Genomic DNA, 22,746 nt, shown 5'->3' with positions numbered 1-22,746 from the left:
GTGTACAACAAATCGGGGCTTGGCTATAAACCGAACAAAACAAACAAATCATACATGTCTCTAATCAGTCAAAATGTTAGAAGTCAAGTCCAAGCATGGGTTCAAACAAAACACTTAATCAAATCAATCAAACCAAACCACTACTTGGTCCCTAAGAGTCAAATCAATTACTTAGATAGACCTTATCTAAGCTATGACTCAGGGGGAGCAACTAGAAAAACAATCCAACCAACTTAATTAAGCCAAATACTTAGGATTAGGATTATTAGAACGGTTAAATGAAAAAGGTTTACCAAACCCTATAACATAGCACCGGAATGGATTGGGATGATAGTACGTCAAGGAAACTCTGTCGAAGGCATGTCTAGGTTGAATATGGAATTCTACCTGGTGCACTAAACTTAGTGGATCTGACCGAAGTTACCCCAGTCAAACATGGGCTAGTTAGACCAAAATTTAGTATTAAGTTTTTTGGGCAGGAACAGTTTAGAAAGTCTTCAGCAAGTGGTCTAATGATATTCAAGTAGGTCATATGCCTCGCCACTGAACTGAAACTTATCCTTAGGACGCCTGCTTGATTAATCCAAAGCTAAGTTTGAATCTAACATGGGTTCAATAACCTCTTTCAATAAAATTAATTCTAATTTGAACTAAATTAATTGAACTCAAATTTAATTCTAATTTAATTCAAATTTAATTTAAATCTAATTCAAAACTAATTCAAACTAATTCAATTTTTAAAATTAATCTTAAATTATTTTAAAACTTAATTAAATTATTTTAAAACTTAATTATTTTAAAATTAATTTTAAATTATTTTAAAAATTAATTAAATTATTTTAAAACTTAATTATTTTAAAACTTAATTAAATTATTTTAAAACTTAATTAAATTATTTTAAAAATTAATTATTTTAAAACTTAATTAAATTATTTTAAAACTTAATTAAATTATTTTAAAACTAAACTTAATTATTTTAAAACTTAATTATTTTAAAACTTAATTAAATTATTTTAAAACTTAATTAAATTATTTTAAAAATTAATTAAATTATTTTAAAACTTAATTATTTTAAAACTTAATTAGTTTAAAATTTAATTATTTTAAAACTTAATTAAAACTTAATTATTTTAAAACTTAATTAAATTATTTTAAAACTTAATTATTTTAAAACTTAATTAGTTTAAAATTTAATTAAATTATTTTAAAACTTAATTATTTTAAAACTTAATTAAATTATTTTAAAACTTAATTATTTTAAAACTTAATTAAATTATTTTAAAACTTAATTATTTTAAAACTTAATTAAATTATTTTAAAACTTAATTAAAATTATTTTAAAATTATTTTAAAAATTATTTTAAACTTATTATTATTAAAAACTATTTTAAACTTATTCAAAATTATTTTAAAATTATTTAAAAAATTATTTTAACTTATTAAAAAATATTTTAAATTAGAACTTAATCACTTTACTTGATTCAAACAATAAATAATACATATTAAATTCATGTAAATCAATTAAAGTTGAAAACCACTTATTTAATCCCTTAACCACACTTTGGTCTCATCCTACATTTTGTAGAATTCCAAAGTTCTGGATAAATGGATTTTGGATAGCAGGTGTTCCAGACACATGACTAGGGATCAGCACAAATTTATCAACATTGAATTCAAAAATTTAGGGTCTGTTGCCTTTGGAAACAATGGCAAGTTAAAGGTAATCGGTACAGGTGAAATTCAATTACAGTCAAACATTTCAATTAAAAAGGTTTTACTTGTTGAACATTTTAATTATAATTTACTTAGTATAAGTCAACTTTGTGATTCAGGTTTTAAGGTTCAATTTTTGTCTTCTAAATGCTTAATAAGTTACAATGACTCAACTAATGTTTTACTGAAAGGTTTTAGAGACAAAAATATATACTCCATTCATCTACCTAAAACAATATCTAAATGTCTTCTAGCAAATAATGATGAAACTTGGTTATGGTATAGGAGATTAGCTCATACTCACCTTAGAAATTTATTAAAATTAAGTAAAAATGGTTTAGTTAAAGGTTTTCCAAAATTAGGAAATCCTTTAAATAAATTTTGTAATTCCTGTCAACAAGGTAAACAAATTAAATCAACTCATAAAATTACAAATCAAAATAGAACAAGTAAAATACATGAATTAATACATTTGGATTTATTTGATTCTCATGGAATAAAATCTTTTAATGGAAATCTATATTGTTTAGTAATCATTGATGACTTCTCTAAATATACTTGGGTAAAATTTTTATCTAACAAAAATGAAACCTTTGAAACATTCAAGAATTTTTGTAAACAAGTAGAAAATGATAGAGATATTAAAATAAAAAGGATAAGAAGTGATAATGGAGGAGAATTCAGAAATCATAATTTTAATAATTTTTGTTTAGAAAATGGTTATCAACATGAGTTTTCATGCCCTAAAACACCACAACAAAATGGCTTAGTAGAACGTAAGAATAAAACCTTACAAGAAGCTGCCCGAACCATTCTAAATGAATACAATACACCAAAATACTTTTGGGCTGAAGCTGTTAACACAGCCTGTTATGTTCAAAATCAGATTATAATTAATAAAGACAAAAATAAAACATCCTATGAAATTTATTTCAACAAAATTCCAAATATAAAATATTTTAAAGTTTTTGGGTGTAATATTCATATTTTAAATCTTAAAGATCACTTAGGCAAATTCACTTCAAAAACTAACTTGGGAATTTTTCTAGGGTATTCATCTACGAGTAGGGCATATAGGGTTTATAACAAATCTACTTTGAAAATTGAGGAAACAACAAATGTAACATTTAATGAAATTGATATTGATTCAACTATTCAACCTCACTCAAATGGTAATCAAGTAGATGATGAAGAATTACCTAACCTTAAAGAATCTGAAAATTCAAAATTATTAAAATCTAACCCTCACCATCCGGTCAATCAAATCATAGGGAATCCTGAATTAAGAGTTCAAACAAGATCTGCTTTTAGAAATCTAAGTCAAATAGCATTGATATCTAAAATTGAACCTAAAAATATAAATGATGCATTAATAGAACCAGACTGGGTAATTGCAATGCAAGAAGAATTAAACCAATTTGAACGAAATCAGGTTTGGGACTTAGTACCTCCACCAATAAATAAAATGGTCATTGATACTAAATGGGTGTTTAGAAACAAATTAGATGATCAAGGTAATATTTTAAGAAATAAAGCTCGTTTAGTAGCAAAAGGGTTTAGTCAAGTCGAAGGACTAGATTACGACGAGACTTATGCCCCGGTAGCTAGACTTGAATCAATTAGAATGTTGTTAGCCTATGCTGCATTTAAGGGATTCAAGTTGTACCAAATGGATGTTAAATCCACATTTCTAAATGGCGTTATTAAGGAGGAAGTCTACGTTAGTCAACCACCCGGTTTTGAAAATCTAGAAAATCCAACCTATGTCTTTAAACTTAAAAAAGCTTTATATGGATTAAAACAAGCACCTAGGGCTTGGTATGAACGTTTATCTAGTTTTCTAAAATCCAAGGGTTTTAAAGAAGGCCAAATTGATCCTACACTTTTTATTAAAACCTTTAACTCAAATATTTTTATAGCCCAGGTTTATGTAGACGATATTGTATTTGGTTCAACTAATTCAAAATTCTTAAAAGAATTTGTCACCTTAATGGAAAATGAATTTGAAATGAGTTTAGTTGATGAATTAAATTATTTTTTAGGTCTTCAAATTAAACAAACTAAAGATGGTAATTATGTACATCAAACTAAATATACAAAATAACTTCTTAAAAAATTTGGTATGGAAAACTGTAAAGGGCTTAAAACACCAATGGCTAGTAATCTAACCCTTGATAATGATGAAAATGGTATACCTGTTGATTTAAAATATTACAGAAGTATGATAGGGAGTTTACTTTATCTAACTGCAAGCCGACCTGACATTTTATTTTCAGTTAGTATGTGTGCCCGATATCAAACTTGTGCAAAAGAAACTCATCTTACATTGGTTAAAAGAATTATCAAATATTTAAAAAGCACTATCAATGTGGGAATTTGGTACCCAAGAACCTCACATTTTGACTTAGTTGGATATTCAGATTCAGATTATGCTGGGTGTAAGTTAGATAGAAATAGTAAAAGTGGAGGTTGTCAGTTGTTAGGATCTTCTTTGGTTAGTTGGTTTAGTCATAAGCAACAATGTGTTGCCTTATCTACCACTGAAGCCGAATACATAGCAATGGGTGAATGTGTAACTCAATTGTTGTGGATGTCTCATACATTAAAAGATTTTAATCTAGATTATAAAAATGTAAAAACCTACATTGATAATATTAGCTTTATAAATCTTACTAAAAATCCAGTACATCACTCTAGAACTAAACATATAGAGGTTAAGCATCACTTCATTAGAGATCATGTGTCTAAAGGGAATATTGAACTTAATTATATTGAATCCAAATCTAACTTGGCAGATATTTTTACTAAACCCTTGCCTGAAGCAGAATGTAGTAATCTTAGAAGACAACTAGGGTTATGTTTTGTAGAATAGGTTCTTTGTTTTTGAAAATTACTACGTAGTTTATTTTTCAAAATTATTTTTGTAAAAATTCCCATTTCAAATTTTTGTTTTTAAAAACAATACTTTGAAACTATTTTTCAGTCTATGGAATAGCCTAGGTTTTACCGTAGAATTGCATGATCCTATAGTTCTAGGAGCCAGCATCTCACAAGCACAGTAGGATCCCTTGTTTGATAAATTAGAATAGGTAAGATGCTTAGGTCCTAGCCCTAGATTTCAGGTGCTTATGTCAGTGCATCGCTATAAATCTGGGCTTTAAATAACAAACATTGATCAATTTGAGTTGACTAATAAGTAAAACCTTGCTAGTTATAAATGCTCAAATTGACCAACCTGAGTCAACTTGCTACTATCTTGTGATAGCTAGTCTTGGATAAAGGTTGGGCATTTCATCATAAGGACAAATTTTCCCTTAGTTTACCAAACCATGCTTGGACTTTTAGGATAAATATCAATTTTAGGGGGAGTTATTTTCAAAATAGTTTTATAAACTTTTTATTGTTTCAAATTATTTTCTTTAAACACGTTTTCAAAAAAATTTCACTTAGTCTATTTATTTTCAAAATTGTTTTCTCTAACATTTTTATAAAAAATCAAGATCAATTTTCTTTCTTAACTTGTAACGACCACCCTTCTTACTACTACTACTACTACTCTCTAAGAGTGACCGTTACTTATCTACTAACTCTACTTAACCGGTTTATTAAAAATCTCTAGGAAAACCCTACCGAAAAATTTCGGCAGAGTCTCCCCTGTACTGGTGACCATTTTCCATAATACAAGCATAATATACTCAGCCACAGGCGGCTGGAAATATATTTCAATCAACCACGCAGTTTAATAAGAAATGAAAACTAACCACAACCACGCAGTTTAATAATTCAAATCATGCAGATAATGAAAAACTGAAAACATAACTTCTTACTACATCCTTTCCTTATCAACTTAATAAGAAATCAAACTAATCACATTCTTAAACTAAATGGATTCCTTAGCTAAGTCCCAAGGACCTCCATAGTCCACACATCACACACTCCTCTTGCATCTCCTTGTCACCTTCCTTCACTGTATCTTTTCTTTCCCTTTATCTGTAGTAGGAGGAAATGCAGTCTATAAGCATAAAGCTTATTGAGCGCTATCTACTCACAAAAACTCGATATGCATGTATATAAATAAAAACATGCTAAAACTGAATGCTAACATATAAAACTACTCATGCTCATATATAGCAAAGGAATCATGCTAACTGAAATACTAAACATGTATAGCTAATCATGCTCATAAGAATAAAACTATAACAGCAAGCTGAAAGCAAATAAAACTAAACATGCTGAATAATCTAATAGCAAGAAACAAATAAAACTACTACTGAATGCTTCAAACAACAAGAAACTAAACTTTCTAATTCTAAACATATTTGAAGCTTGTTTCATTTGTTTCAAAACTTATACTTTAATACTTCAAAATAATAATAAACTTCTTTTCGGGCCCGGCATTGTACCAATTTGCGCGCATCCTTAATAAGAGTCGAGGTAGCTAATCCCGAAACTACTAAGGTTCTTCTAGGCGATCTTGTGCCTAGGGGCGTTCTAGGAGCCCACCCTTTGGACATTGTGTCCTGGACCTTGTGTCCGGTACATGCCATTAAAAGTAAAATACTTTCTTTTTAACTATAACTTCTTTATACTTGCCCTTACTTGGCATTTAAGCAAACACCTTGTGTGCACTTTTGATATTCAATCTTCTGGAATTGAAATCAAGTCTAGACCTTAGTCTTTCTTGCTTATAGTTCTTAAAGACATAAACTCATGCTTATGTAATAGCAAAGAAACTAATAATTGCATGCTCAAGATATTCTAATAGCAAAAGAGACTAGAAAGTATCACCGTGCACATCTAATGGCAAAGGGAAATAAATCATCTTAAACCTGCTGTGAAAGTAAAGCTAAGCATGCAATTTAAGAAATGCTTAGAAATGCTATAGAAGATCAAACTGTGAAATATCCCAACTAAGCAAGTAGTAATGAGGACTTAAGCATGCTGTGAAAGTAAAACAAATTAAACTACCAGGCATGCAATGGAATCTAGAAAATCTGCTCATGTATTAATAATAATAAAGCACTAAAATTTGCATACTATGAACATATCATCTGAATAATCTAGGGTATTTCCTGGAATACTAATTTTCAACTAAGCACATGGTTATGATTAGAACCTGGAAACAATTCTGTTCTCTGCTTGACAAGCTAGTAAGGAAATCCAAGCAAACTGAAATGCTAAATATAAGGGCTGTTCATGTTCATTAAAACAACAAGAAGAAATCAAAACTAAAATGCTGCCCAAGATCTAAACAGTAGGCTTAAGATGAGAGCTATTCATGCACGGCAGTAACTAAAAGGTACTGGAACTGCACACTTTGGCTTGAGGTAATTGACTATGACTGTTATCAGCCCTATACAAAATTGTTCTTGCTTGCAAATATGAAGTTAAAGAAAAAGTTGTTCTAAACTCTAAACATGCTTCAACAGATTAGCAACAGAGCAAGCAAAATCTTAAATCTATTCCAAGATCCCTAACATCCTGTTTCTCTACAACCAAAAATCCGAAAACCATGAAAACAAATCGAAGCTCGGAACCACTCCTACTGCAGGTGAGTAGCAACTCACCGAGCATTTTTGGACTTACAACCGAAAAGGAGAAGTCTAGGGTTCCGGATAGGTGAAGATTCCCGTGATCCCTTGCGGCAACACCTTCTCCTCGATGAAAGGGACTCACGATTGTGAAGATCTCACCGGGAAAAACCCTCGTCGGCCGTCGGAGACGAAGCTAAAGCTTCGTATTTCCTTCGCTCGGGCAGAAGCGGCGCCGTCGCACGCAAGGAGCAGAGGAGAAGAATTTTGAGAGAAAATGTTTGATTTTTCCAAAAATCCAAAACCTAATTCCCTTTCTTATATTCGAGTTTAATCAAAACTATACCTTAAATATAATCCGTTCTTTCCTTAATTAACAAAAACTCGTCGGCACAGCTGGTTAACCGGCTTTTAACTGAAACAAGAGGTCTCGGCTTCAATCCCTCAGCCGTGCACTTTTTCCCAATTTATTCCCTAATCATTAACTATGCTATAAATTTAATTCTCACCATATAAGGTTAACAAAACTGTGTAGCTCAGCTGGTTGGGCCGGTTGTGCTTAGGTCCGAGGAGCTGGTTTCGAAACCTAGCTTCTACAACTTTTTTTTTTTTAACTTTCTCCTCTCGGTAAAAATACTAAACGGACTCCAAAAATTGCATAAAAATACTCTAAAAATTCCTAAAAATCTCTAGAATATTTTAAAAGCATTTCCAAATATGTTTATGGACATTTGGAACTCCAAATAGAGAAAATTGGGTCATTACATAACTCTTTTCAAATCATTTTATCATTAAACTTTTTTTCAAATTATGATCAGTTAGTAAAATTATGGTTTTGAAACTTAGACGAATGTGATATCATTTCAAAACTTAGTATATTTTTTAAACAATTAGTTTTCCTTTACTAAAGAGTTTTACTTCTCTTTACTTGTTTAATCTTTCCTCGTTTTCAAAAATGTTAGACTTTCTTATGTTCAATGTTTAGATTTTTTGACTTCCCCTAATTTTGATGTGTGTCAAAGGGGGAGAGATAGTGAATGCAGGGGGAGATGATTATTTCAGGGGGAGAAATAAGAATTGAAATTGCTTGTTTATTTACTAGTTGCATATGTTTAACTTAACTTTGAACCTTGGTTGCCAAACATCAAAAAGGGGGAGATTGTTGGTGCAAGATGCACCAGAATCAAACCTGAGTTTTGATGTTGTCAAAGGTTCAAGTTAAGTCTTGTTATGATCTAACAAGTTTACTGAGTGTGGAGAATATTTACTCAACCGAGAAAGACCTAGTTGGAGGCTAGGCAAGAGAAATCTTAGCAGATTGTGGAACCCAGGTGAAAGTCCAAGTAGGTCGAGGGGAGACGAAGCTTGGCAGTGTGATCGAGAGGTCTGAAGGACCGAAGATCAAAGGAAAAGTCCTGGGGAGCCGATCAAGGCTGAGTGAGAAGTCCAAACTAGATCTGGAGGATCAAAGTTTGGCAGGTAGGTTGAGGTAAGCAAACTGGAGGAGCGACAGTGAGGTCGGGTTCCCGGAGGGAACAACCTTAGGTCGCTGATCCAACTGAAAAAACCGGGAAGGTTTCCAAGTTGAGATCAAGACAGTTCTATTGCTGTCTTTTATATTACTCATTATGCTATCTTTTATTCATTATTATGCTGTGTGCTAACATCTGTGTTGCAGGAAGTTTTTGTTCTAACACTGTGTTGCAGGACAGACTGGATCGGTCGACCAAACCAGCGGTTCAGTCGACCGAACATGAGCATAACAGAAAGCAAACAATTCAGAACAGATCAAAGTCAAAGTTCGATCAAAGCTTGATCGGTCGACCGAATAGTAAGATCGGTCGACCGAACTTGATGACTCAGCAAAGCCAGCTCGCCAGCACCGATCAGCAAGCAAAGGAAATAAGCTGATCGGTCGACCGAACTTGGGGATCGGTCGACTGATCCAATCAACATTAATTGCCCATTAATTCATGATTTTGGTAGACTTCGACGAACAAGGTAAGAGCTTGTTCGGTCGACCGATAAAAGGGTCCGGTCGACCGAACCATTGAAGGCTAGTTAATGCAGAATTTACGAGCCGACATCAGATTCCAACTGTGGGTGATCGGAGCTGGTTCGGTCGACCGAACAGACGGATCGGTCGACCAAACCTCAGGCCACCTATAAAATCAGGCTCGAAGACAGAAGCGAAAACAATTTTTCTGAAAAACCAAAACTTTGTTCTGCAAGCAATTTGAGCTACACGTCTTCGTTAATTCAGCAAGCCACATTGCCCGGAAGTGACGACCACATGCTTTGTCTTTCAATCTTCTTGTCGGTATAACTTTACTTTTTGCTTGCATTGTATTTAACTTAAGCAAGATAGTAGGGTGTTACTATCTTGCTCATACTTGTACGATTTGCTTCTTTTCGAAGGATTTCGGAAAGAAGAAATATAGTGATTGCCCATCGGTGCGGTCAAGGACCGCGGGCCTTCGAGTAGGAGTCGAGCTAGGCTCCGAACGAAGTAAAACATTTGTGTCTCTATTTACTTTTCACTGTGCACGACTTTGATTTAAATACGAAAAGAATAGTTTTTAAAAAGAAGCGATATTCACCCCCCCCCCCTCTATCGTGCTACTCGATCCTATCAGTTTCGATAAAAAAATGTTCAAGTCGAGATTCGAACCGTGGACCTCGGACCTGAATCGAGTCTTAACCGAATCCAGCCAGCCAACTGTTCCGCGAGGGTTTTGTTAATCAAATACGGGAAAAAATAAATTTAAGTAGTTATGGATAACAAAAATACCTAGGTTTAAGAGGATTAAGTTATTTCTTTTCTCTCGACCGAAACCCTTTCTCCTCTCACGCGGCGTCGGCGCTTCTTCTTTCGAGCGAAACAAGACCGCAGCTAGGGCATGATTCCGGCGGCCGACGAGGGGATTCTCCGGAGGTTCTTCACCAGTACAAGGTTCCCTCGTCGAGGCGGAGCCGTGAGCACAAGAAGAGACCGAGATTTGAAGCTTCACCCGAACCCTAGATCTCTCCCTCTTCGGTTGTGAGTCCAAGAACACGAAGGGTAAGTCGCTTACTCACCTGCGGTAAAGGTATCTCTCAAATTCTTGCTTCTTTTTGTTGTTTTCTTTGATATATACCGCTAGGAGGGTGCCCTTGAGTTGCTGCCGTGAGTTGTTAAGGAAGATGGAAGGGGTTTTTGATTGGATTAGATTTTGGACTGTGCTTGTTCTTGTTTTCAAATTTTTCTGTGAAAGATATGGTGATGGATTTGCTGTCGTGAGTTTCACAGAAGGATCATGAGTGGTAAGTTCAAGTATGTGGGTAGTTACCTTAAGTTTTGTAACTGGATTTCGGTCTTTTGTTGTTCTAAGCAGTAAGCATGAAGAACAGATTCGAATTTAGGTTATCAGTGATAATTCTCCTTTGTTGGTTAATTTCCCTTTTGTTGCCCTAGCTTGGTTAATTTATCTTTGCTGCCATGAGTTTGATAAAGAAGAGGAGAAGGGATTTTAATGGTTCTTATAGTATGGCTTCCTTGGTTGTTTTTGGTATTTAGTTTCCTTAATCGACTGAGCTGAGCTAGGAACCTTTATAACAATCCCTGTGCACTGCAGTTTAGGTTCGAGCACTGCAGTTTTAGATCCCGTTCAAGTTTTACAGTTTTAAATTTGTAAAAACACTGCAATTTTAAATTTTGGTTAAGTATTGTAGTTATAGATATTTTTTATTAAGCATTCAATTTCAGTTTGTATGAGGCATAAATTGCAGCACAGTCTAGTAGTATAGGAGTGGTTTAAGATAGCATGGATATCTGGAAGTGTTCGGATTGTAGGTGTTGAGTCCTTCTCCTGTTGGACATGGCATGGGTAGTTAGGTTTATGGATTGAAGTAAGATTTCTTGTGAATTCATTTGGATTTCCGAACAGTGCATGTTTCCATAAGGAATTAGTGTAGAGTTCTGATATGGCATGTTTAAGGATTTCTAATGCTTTATAAAGGTATAAGCTTGAACCAGTTTTACATAGGTTTGTTTAAGATTCCAGTTACAAGGTTATAGCTAATTCTTGGTGATGTTTTTGAAGTTTAGATGAACTTGTTAAATTGTTTCCAGTATTTTGCTTCCAGTTGTCCATATGGAATAGAGTTTGTAAAGAGTTTCATTAACTTTTGGAAACCGTTTTGGAGTTTGTTCTGGAGATGTTAGGCACTCTAAATACTAGTGATTTCTAGAGTTGATATATAGGAAAAGATTAATATTTTAAAGTATAAGAAGTATAAGTTTTAGAGAGTTTCAAGTTCTAACTAGTTTAGACCTTTTTTAGTGTTATTTAATGGGCAAGGACAACCTTTTTGTGTAAAGTATAAGTATTAGTTTTCTCGCTATGAAATGGGCACAAACAGCCCCACTTTGAGTTTCTGTTTAGATGTTCTTATAACGGTTTTTAGGAAGCATGATCAGTTTTTTTTTAGCATGGCAAGTTCAGTTTCCTTGCTATTAGATATACATGAGCAGATTTTTAGTTTGCATTTAGTTCCTAGATTTCTTTACGTAGCAGTAGGCGTGCATAACAAATGAAGCAATGCAGATCTTTAATTTCATTTAGCTATAAGAAAGATAAAGAAAAGAAAGAGAACGCCAAGGCCTTAAGTAGATCCCAAAGTCAAGACTTTAGGGATTTTGGCACACAAGGTGCTTATTAAAATACCAAGGCATTTAAAGAAGAAGTAATAAAAGATAGCAAGTATTTTATTTTTAAGAGGCTAGTACCCGACTTCCGAGGTTGTCGTTAAATAAATCCAGGTGACCAATTCCGAGGTCTTGGCCCTGGTAAGACCGAGGTCTTTACCCTCGTAGGACTGGTGGTTCGCTACCCCAGTTTCTATTAGGGAGCGCGCTTTGGTACTAAGCCTGGGCCCAAGAGAAGTTGATTACTATTTTGAAGCATTATAAGTATAAGCTTTTGAACAAGTAAAATAAGTTTCACATAAGTATAAAAGTATTAAAGTATAAGTTTTGGAACAAATGAAACAAGCTTCAAAGATGCTTAGAATCAGTAAGTTTAGTTCTTTAGAATTCTAAGCATTCAGTATTAGTTTTATTTGTTTCCCTTATTAGTTTATTGAGCATGATTAGTCTTATTTCTAGCATGATGTTTAGACTTCCCTATGCTGTCTAGACTTCCCTTTGTTGTTTAGTCTTTCCTTTCTTGTTAGGCTTTTCTTTGCTATTTCGAGCATGAGCAGTATTGAGTTCTTAGTTCTATTCCATTTGCTATTGATTCTAGCATGAGCAGCATGAGCAGTATAGATTCTTATTTCTAGTTCTTTGTTAATAGATGAGCATAAGTAGCCTTCTTTTTAGCATTTCAGTTTCAGTATCTTTTGTATTTACATGCGCATATTCGAGTTTTTGTGAGTTAGATAGCGCTTACTAAGCATTTTGCTTATAGATTGCATTTCCTCTTACTGCAGATACAGGAAAGGAAAAGATTTAGCAAAGGAAGGCGACAAGGTGGCGCGGATGGTGTGTGATGCCAGGACTATGGAAGTCTTGGGACTTAGTTTAGGAATTTGTTAGATAAATTCTGTATATAAGTTGATAAGAAGATTTTGGAGTAGGAAGCTGTATTTTATTTTTTTCCGCTATTCATTACTTGCATGATTTGATTTTATTAAACTGCGTGGTTGTGAAGTATATATACCAGCCGCATGTGGCTGATGGTTTATTATTTGCATGTATTGATGAATTTGGTCATCGGTACAGGGGAGACTCTGTCGAAATTTTTCGGTAAGGACTCCTCGTGGTTTCGATCATACCGGTTAAGTAGAGTTAGTAGTTAAGTAACGGTCACCTTTAGAGAGTAGTAGTAATAGTAAGAAGGGTGGTCTTTACATGTCAGTTATGGTATGTGCATTTCATATGTCATTTATGATTATGTATGGTTATTATGTCAGATATGTTTAAGTACATTGATTATGATAGTATGATCATGTTTTTATTTCTCTATAGAGACTGTATACTTTGATCTCCATTATTTTTATATAAACCATGCACTATCTTGTATATTACCCGCTGAGTGACCCACACTCACCACCCCGTTTGTACCTTTATGTTTTCACATAGCAGGTAGATTATCGTGGAGTCGCTTGGAGTATCCCGTCTATCGATTCCATGTCACATCCGAGGATTGTTTTGGGTTTTTCTTATTATTTTATTTTACGAATTTTGTGAGTTTGGTATTGTATTACTTAGATTTTGTTTGGAGTTCTGCTGTATTGGTATCTTGTATTTGATTTGTTGTGGTTGTGTATAAAGTCTAGCCGACTAGCAGTGTGTTGTTTCAATTTTATAGGTCTTTCCTATCATTTTCCGCTGGGTTTTTAGTACAGTCGTGTGGGATGTTTAATATATAATTGCGTGGTTGTGATTATTTTGTTCCAGCCGAGTGGATTGTGTATATAACTACGTGGTTGTATATATTCCTGCCATGTGGGTTGACGATTATAGATTGTGAGTATTCTTGTGGATGTATATATGCTTCATATTATAATAGTTACAGGGGAGATGTTGTCCATTTGCCTGGCAGGGACTCCTTTTGGGCGTGACAATACCGACAATAAAAGATTATGGATGTAGCCGTCGATTGTCAGAACAGCAGCTGAGCATCGTTGAATCATTTTGGTGTAGAGTGCAGCTTCGGAGATTGCTTGTAGGTTTGTTATTTTGGCTTCTGCTTGAACCAGCCATATATAAGCTATTGAAGGTGCCTCCCATCCCCATGTGAGGCGCCTCCAACCATGACTTTTATCCCCTTTTTCATGGTTATAAGCTTCGATGCATGCGCTGCTTATCCGCCCAAAGGCACCTCCAAGCTCCACGGAGGGTGCCTTCCATCCAGCGTTCAAGGCGTCTTCCATCTCCTTGGAAGGTGCCTTTGTTCCTTGCTGCGAGGCTTTCATCCAAGGCACCTGAGGCGCCTCCAACTCCATGGAGGGCGCCTCGGGTACTGTTCATCCGAGGCTTCTCTTAGGCAACTTCATTTTTGCAAGGCATATTAGTTCACAAACAAAGTATACCCTGCAAAACCAAGTTAGCACAATTAAATACAAATAATATAAGTATTTGACAGTCATTAGATTGTCCGATTCTGACTTTGAGTTTCCTCCGGAAACCTTAGGTCTGACCGATGCCTATTATTCTCTCACTGGGGAATGCATCCTCACCTACTCCACTGAGGAGAGTTTACTTGTTGCCAGATTGATCCTCCAGACCAACTGGACTTTTGCTCAGCGTCCAAAGCTTCCGGTCTTCATGCTGGGCGTTCACTCCACGACCCATCCAGACTTCCACCCAATTCGCGACACTAGGATTTCAACCTGGAGTCCTCGACTCTAGGATTTTGCCTGAAGCTCTCGACACGCCAAGACTTTCTGTCTAGGGTTATGATGCGCATAGATATTATGATCATTTATACATGTTTTAACACACATTCACTTGTTTTATTTGTATATATTCTTCGCACGATCATCTCTCCTATTGTTTATTCAGTATTAATTACTCTTTTGTCGTAGATTTGCTCTTTGTTTGATTTTGTGTTGATAGGGATAACTCTTGGAGCAAAAACAGTGATTGTCAATGCATCGGAGCAAAAGCAACAAACTTGACACCGACCGTGCAACCCTGCACGACCGTGTGGCCAATCCCGAGAGAGAGCAGCAATCGGTCATGCGACCTTGCACGGTCGTGCCTCATGACCAGAGACAAAGGATGACAGGGCCATGCGGATCTCGCACGACCGTGCCACTCTACCCGAAGAAGGAGAGGAGCTGGTCGTGCGGATGTCGCACGATCGTGGCATAGGCCGTGCGGATCTCGCACTGTCGTGCGGCGCCCGTGCCCTAGCCTATAAAAGGGCTCTTAACCCTTCCCCTTGGGGGGAGGGGGAGGGGGGGGGGGGGGGGAGCTGGAAAAAAGGGAAATACACCTTGGTGTTGTTCCACGTTATCCCGGACCTCTGTTCGACGATCCGAGATCACCTCCATCATCACATCAATTCCAAAAGCAAAGGATTGGATCCGAACATCACTCGACATCATTGAATAAGCATATATATTCCCTCTCTCTTCTTGTCTGGGGATTGAATGTTTAATTATACTATGTCTTTGGATTTTTCTCCTACGTCTATGGAGTAGATTCTTTGTTCTAGGATCAGGGAGAAGTTGTGGATATGTTATGATGTAAGATTCATGCTTATGCTTTCACTCTTTGAATGATTTTGCTTATCCTGTTTCAATTTGATATGCATGAGACTTGTTTGTCATGTCATATTAATTGATTGTGTTGGGATTGCTAATTTCGTAAAGAGAGGATCTTAGATTGTATACCCGAGGAGCCCTAGTGACAGGGGTAACCCATTCATGGACATCTAGTGTAACGACCACCCTTCTTACTACTACTACTCTCTAAGGATGACCGTTACTTATCTACTAACTCTACTTAACTGGTGTGATTACAAACCACATGAAAACCCTACCGAAAAATTTCGACAGAGTCTCCCCTGTACCGGTGACCTTAAACTGATATACAAACACTATATACACAGCCACAGGCGGCTGGAACAGATAACAAACTCTCACGCAGTTATATAAGTGTCAAAACCAAAAGAAAACAATATCACAAATCATCACACAAGAACACAATCCATCTACTATGTTCTAATCACATCAAAATAACATATACTGTCTCAAATACTTCTAACATAGCAAAAGAAAAAGAAAACTCCTTCCTAGTCCCAAGGCTTCCATAGTCCTGGCATCACACATCTAATTTTCGGCAATTCTAACAGGTAGAAAAATAAAATCCTTCACAAGCTAATCCACTAGCAAAGCCCATAACTTCCGGAAACAAAAAGGGATGTCAAGACAGGTATTGTTCAAATCCAAAATCTGTAAGCATCATTAAGGAATACAAACAACCTTGGATCCAACCCAAAATTTGCTCACAAGAAACCAACAAAGCAGAAAGGTGACACATCTTCAAAGGGAACCCAAATCTGTCCCCAAAACTATAAGCTATCTTGAAGAACCAACACAACATAGAAATCAAATCTACGGCTCCAAATTTGATTCGAAATTCCATACAAGGCTACATAAACTAAACTAAAGCACTTCCATAATTGAAACATGCACCTTTCATTAAAACCGAAATATCTTAACAAGGAACAAACTTAAATCCCTTCAAGCTTCCAATTCTTTAATCAAAACTGAAATTCGTAGCCCTCCCAAGAAGCATGAACCACATTGTACTCAAGATACAAGCTCCTAGATTTGTCCCCCAATTCACCACGAGCTTACAAAAACAAATACCACAAATGAACATATTACAATCTACTAATTCCATCCTAGAAATTTTCAGCACCTTCACCAAGAGCAAGATCGCATTAAAGAAACAAATCTAAACTATTCTCAACCAAAAACATCTAGTAGGAGTAGTGCAAGGAAGGCAAATCGGGTTCAAAGACTTCTCAAATCTGTCCCATGGAATCAAAACCACTACGACGAAGCAAAGCCGCATCACATAGCATGAAACCAAGTAGCATAGAATCCGATCAAAAGCACAAAGCACCTACAATCTGTCCCAAAGCTTTCGGGAAAAAGGAAAGGAACAATCGGAGCTATCCTACTACAGGTGAGTAGCGACTTACCTCGGTTTCTTGAACTCACAGCCGGAAGAGAAGGACTCTAGGGTTTCGGAGAAGCTCGCGATCTCGGAGTTCCCTTCGTGTTCGCGCGTCCTCCTCAACAAGGTGACCTTGCTTCTTCGCTGCCGTCGCCCGAGAGGAGGAGCCCTAGCCTTGGCTGCGCCTTCGCCCGAGAGGAATCGCTTGGAGAAGGAACACGGCGCCGTCGCAGGAGGAGAAGGAAATTTTGAGAGAAATTTTAGGTTTTAGAAAAAAGATTTAAATCTTATACTTTAGGTTATTTTCGTTTCTAACTTTACCTTATATACAATCCGTTCATTCCCTAATTAACAAAACTCGCTGGCACAGCTAGTCAACCACGATTTGGCCCAGTTAAAGGTCGTGGTTTCAAATCCCCAGCCCAGCGTTTTATTCCCCTTTTATTTACAATGCTCCTAACTACTGCTTAAATAGAATATTTCTCCTTCGTTAATAAGAAACGCCCGTTGGAAGAGTTGGTTGGCTGTGTTTGACCGAAACCTCTGGTCACGGTTTCGAAACCTCAGTCGAGCGTTTAATTTTCCTTTTATTTTAACTGTTCTTAACTACTGCTTAAATATATTTCGTACCATATATATTAAACAAAACTTGCCTAGCTCAGTTGGTTGGTTGACTTTGGTTAGGGTCTAGTTCGGTCCGAGATCTTGGGTTCAAAAACCGACCTTAACACTTTTTATTTTATTTTATTATTTTTTTTTAAACTTCTTCCTCTTGGTAAAAATACCAAACGAACTCCAAAAATTACGTAAAAATACTCTAAAAATTTCTAAAAATCTCTAGAATATTTTAAAGGCATTCTAAATATTTTTGAATTATTTTTGGGGCTCAAAATGAAGAAATTTGGGTCGTTACAATTCCCCACACCTTATAAAAAGTTCGTCCTCGAACTTAGAATAATTCTAGATCTCTCTGTCTCATACTATCCTTACGCTCTTAAATAATTTCCTCGTGCTTCTGGTTCTAAATAACTTTCACTAATGGTACTCTTTGTTCCTTAGTCTCTTAACTTCTCGGTCCTCTATCATTCATATCGAATCGTACCCATTAGTGGTCCTTGAAAGGCTTATTATAAGGTCTCTGAAGACCATAGGTGCATTAGTTACACCAAATGGCATGACTACAAATTCGTAGTGTCCATTTCTGGTCCTGGAAACTGTTCTTGGTGCATCACTTCCTTTCACTTTCAACTGATGGTTCCCCAAAACGCAGGTCTGTTTTAGAGAACATTATTGCCCTCTTTAGCTGATCCAATAGATCATCTATTCTGGGAAGAGGGTACTTGTCCTTAACTGCTACTTTGCTCAGCGCTCTAAAATCTATGCACATCCGCATAGATATGTCTTTCTCCTTAATGAACAACTCTGGAGCTCTCCGGGGTGAATAACTAGGGCGAATGAAACCCTTGTCAAGTAGCTCCTAAAATTGTTCTTGTAATTCTCTTAGCTCTGCTAGAAAAATTCAATACAGAGCTTTTGAAATTGAACTGGTATCAGGAAACAACTCAATTTCAAACTCCACTTCTCTGTTGGGAGATAGTCCAAGTAGCTCTTCTAGAAATTCCTCTGGGTATTCGCAGACTACCCAAACGTCTTCCTACTTGGGTCTTTCTTGTTATCATTGTCCTTCTAATTCTAATTACTTAACTGGGGCTTCTGACTCCCCACTGTCTTGTCCTCTATCTTAACATCTAGTTATGCCAAGAATAATACCTGATATCTTCTCTATCCTTCCTAAACATACTTATGTATATATGAATATACAAGAAACAAAACTAAAATTGTCTCTATTCTTTCTAAGCATATGTATCAAAACAAAGAAAATCAAACATGAATTTTCTTCTTTCCTAAGCACATATAAGCAGATACTCTATACTGCAAATAATAAAGAAAGCATAAAAGAAAATTAAATACTTTCTTACTTGAAGACGACAAGGTTGGTGCTGATGTGTGATGCTGGAGAATGGGACCTGCTCTGATACCAACTGTAACGACCACCCTTCTTACTACTATTACTCTCTAAAGATGACCGTTACTTATCTACTAACTCTACTTAACCGGTGTGATTACAAACCACATGAAAACCCTACCGAAAAATTTCGATAGAGTCTCCCCTGTACCGATGACCTTAAAATGATATACAAACACTATATACACAGCCACAGGCGGCTGGAACAGATAACAAACTCTCACGCAGTTATATAAGTGTCAAAACCAAAAGAAAACAATATCACGAATCATCACACAAGAACACAATCCATCTACTATGTCCTAATCACATCAAAATAACATATACTGTCTCAAATACTTCTAACATAGCAAAAGAAAAAGAAAACTAAAGAAAATTCCTTCCTAGTCCCAAGGCTTCCATAGTCCTGGCATCACACATCTAATTTTCGACAATTCTAACAGGTAGAAAAATAAAATCCTTCACAAGCTAATCCACTAGCAAAGCCCATAACTTCCGGAAACAAAAAGGGAAGTCAAGACAGGTATTGTTCAAATCCAAAATCTGTAAGCATCATTAAGGAATACAAACAACCTTGGATCCAACCCAAAATTTGCTCACAAGAAACCAACAAAGCAGAAAGGTGACACATCTTCAAAGGGAACCCAAATCTGTCCCCAAAACTATAAGCTATCTTGAAGAACCAACACAACATAGAAATCAAATCTATGGCTCCAAATTTGATTTGAAATTCCATACAAGGCTACATAAACTAAACTAAAGCACTTCCATAATTGAAACATGCACCTTTCATTAAAACCGAAATATCTTAACAAGGAACAAACTTAAATCCCTTCAAGCTTCCAATTCTTTAATCAAAACTGAAATCCGTAGCCCTCCCAAGAAGCATGAACCACATTGTACTCAAGATACAAGCTCCTAGATTTGTCCCCCAATTCACCACGAGCTTAAAAAAACAAATACCACAAATGAATAGATTACAATCTACTAAGTCCATCCTAGAAATTTTCAGCACCTTCACCAAGAGCAAGATCGCATTAAAGAAACAAATCTAAACTATTCTCAACCAAAAACATCTAGTAGGAGTAGTGCAAGGAAGGCAAATCGGGTTCAAAGACTTCTCAAATCTGTCCCATGGAATCAAAACCACTACGACGAAGCAAAGCCGCATCACATAGCATGAAACCAAGTAGCATAGAATCCGATCAAAAGCACAAAGCACCTACAATCTGTCCCAAAGCTTTCGGGAAAAAGGAAAGGAACAATCGGAGCTATCCTACTGCAGGTGAGTAGCGACTTACCTCGGTTTCTTGAACTCACAGCCGGAAGAGAAGGACTCTAGGGTTTCGGAGAAGCTCGCGATCTCGGCGTTCCCTTCGTGTTCGCGCGTCCTCCTCAACAAGGTGACCTTGCTTCTTCGCTGCCGTCGCCCGAGAGGAGGAGCCCTAGCCTTGGCTGCGCCTTCGCCCGAGAGGAATCGCTTGGAGAAGGAACACGGCGCCGTCGCGGGAGGAGAAGGAAATTTTGAGAGAAATTTTAGGTTTTAGGAAAAAGATTTAAATCTTATACTTTAGGTTATTTTCGTTTCTAACTTTACCTTATATACAATCCGTTCATTCCTTAATTAACAAAACTCGCTGGCACAGCTGGTCAACCACGATTTGGCCCAGTTAAAGGTCGTGGTTTCAAATCCCCAACCCAGCGTTTTATTCCCCTTTGATTTACAATGCTCCTAACTACTGCTTAAATAGATTATTTCTCCTTCTTTAATAAGAAACCTCCGTTGGAAGAGTTGGTTGGCTGTGTTTGACCGAAACCTCTGGTCACGGTTTCGAAACCTCAGTCGAGTGTTTAATTTCCCTTTTATTTTAACTGTTCTTAACTACTGCTTAAATGTATTTCGTACCATATACGTTTAACAAAACTTGTTTAGCTCAGTTGGTTGGCTGACTTTGGTTATGGTCTAGTTCGGTCTGAGATCTTGGGTTCAAAACCCGACCTTAACACTTTTTATTGTTTATTATTTTTTTTTAACTTCTTCCTCTTGGTAAAAATACCAAATGAACTCCAAAAATTACGTAAAAATACTCTAAAAATTCCTAAAAATATCTAGAATATTTTAAAGGTATTTATAAATATTTTTAAATTATTTTTGGGGCTCAAAATGAGGAAATTTGAGTCGTTACATCTAGGGTACTCCCTCGAAAGGAGAGGTAATTCCTCCACAAGGAAGTAAGAAACCAAACCAAACCTCTATCTCTATCCTTAATGATACCGACCAGGTTTGCATTCTTGTGATCTACCGAGGCGCCCTAGTGACAGGGGTTAACTGTAATAGGATTTCATAGGGATCCTCTCTGTTTTGTGCTTAGGGGTAGTAGCTATAACTTCCGATGAGTACATGTTGATTGACAATGAGGAAAGGATAGAACATGATGCATTAGTTACCACTATAACGAAACTGAACTCCTAGAGCTCTTCCCAAACCAAGTAAAATTCTCTTTCTCTTGCCAGTTCTCACATCTACTTCCCAAGTTCTTTTCTGCTCAAGAAACAGTTCACTTACAACCATTGGTAGTTTAGTTAATTCTACATGAATAATCACTAGTACTTATAACCAGTTCTTGTGGGATCGATAATCTTTTATTACTGACGACGTATTCGTGCACTTGCGGAAGCATAACAAGTTTTTGGCGTCGTTGTCAGGGAACTGCGCTTATAATATTAGTGATAATCATATTGGATTAGAGTAGACCTTGTTTTTTTTATTATTTCACTCTACTTTCTGCATTTTTATAAAAAAAAAAGAATATATACATATATATATATATATATATATATATATATATATATATATATATATATATATAAACTCTTTCTTTTATTCTACACTTGGATTATTCAATATTCTTTTATATATACTCTTGCATACGATGATCTAATCTTTCAGGAAAACTTCTGTCGTTCGATCCAGAAATTGATAGAACTTTCCTGAGGAGAAGAAACTTGCAAAAACTCCAAGCAGAACAAGAAACTTCAGAAATGGCTGACAAGCTTTTGATGGACTACACAGCACCTTATGCACGAGGGCTTCGGTCTAGCATCACCCGACCACCAATTGAAGCTAACAATTTTGAAATCAAGCCTGCAGTGATCCACATGGTTCAACAAAATCAATTTGGAGGAGGATCGCACGATGATCTCAATTATCACTTGGAGCTTTTCTATGAGATATGTAGTACTATGAAAGTGAACGAGGTCCCTCCAGAAATAGTAAGGTTACTTCTTTTCGGATTTTCCCTGAACGACACAGCCAAGCAGTGGCTTAATTCTTTACCAGCAAATAGTATTACATCTTGGGAGCAGTGTGAGCAGAAATTTCTGGATAAATTTTACCCACTAAGTAAAATTGCACACATGAGGAATTTAATTACAAGCTTCAAACAGGCAGACTCAGAATCATTATTCTAAGCATGGGACAGATTCAAGAGTATGCTGAGACAGTGCCCCCATCATGGCCTCGAGAAGTGGTTGGTGCTACACACATTCTACAATGGAATCAATTATCACATGAAGGTGTCCCTCGATTCTGCAGCAGGAGGGGCGTTGATGAACAAGAGTCTTGATGAAGCTGAAAACATAATAGAGTATGTGGCCCAGAACCACCATCAGTGGGCAACCGAAAGATCTGGAGGTTCCTTTTCTGGGAATCCAATAAAGGCATCAAGAAAATTTGACGTAGATGCAGTCACGCTCATGTCAGCAAGGCTGGATGCTCTGACCAAGAAGCTTGAGAC

The 22,746-nt window shown here is 36.1% G+C and overlaps 1 pseudogene; it reads right to left on the bottom strand.

Moving 5' to 3' along the window:
- Nucleotides 1–22,398: 22,398 nt before the first annotated feature.
- Nucleotides 22,399–22,470, bottom strand: LOC121974000 (annotated as a pseudogene).
- Between the last annotated feature and the right edge of the window lie 276 nt (nt 22,471–22,746).

The sequence above is a fragment of the Zingiber officinale genome, chromosome 4A, assembly GCF_018446385.1.
Source record: "Zingiber officinale cultivar Zhangliang chromosome 4A, Zo_v1.1, whole genome shotgun sequence".
Taxonomy (NCBI): domain Eukaryota; kingdom Viridiplantae; phylum Streptophyta; class Magnoliopsida; order Zingiberales; family Zingiberaceae; genus Zingiber; species Zingiber officinale.
This window is presented reverse-complemented; position numbering and strand designations above follow the sequence as displayed.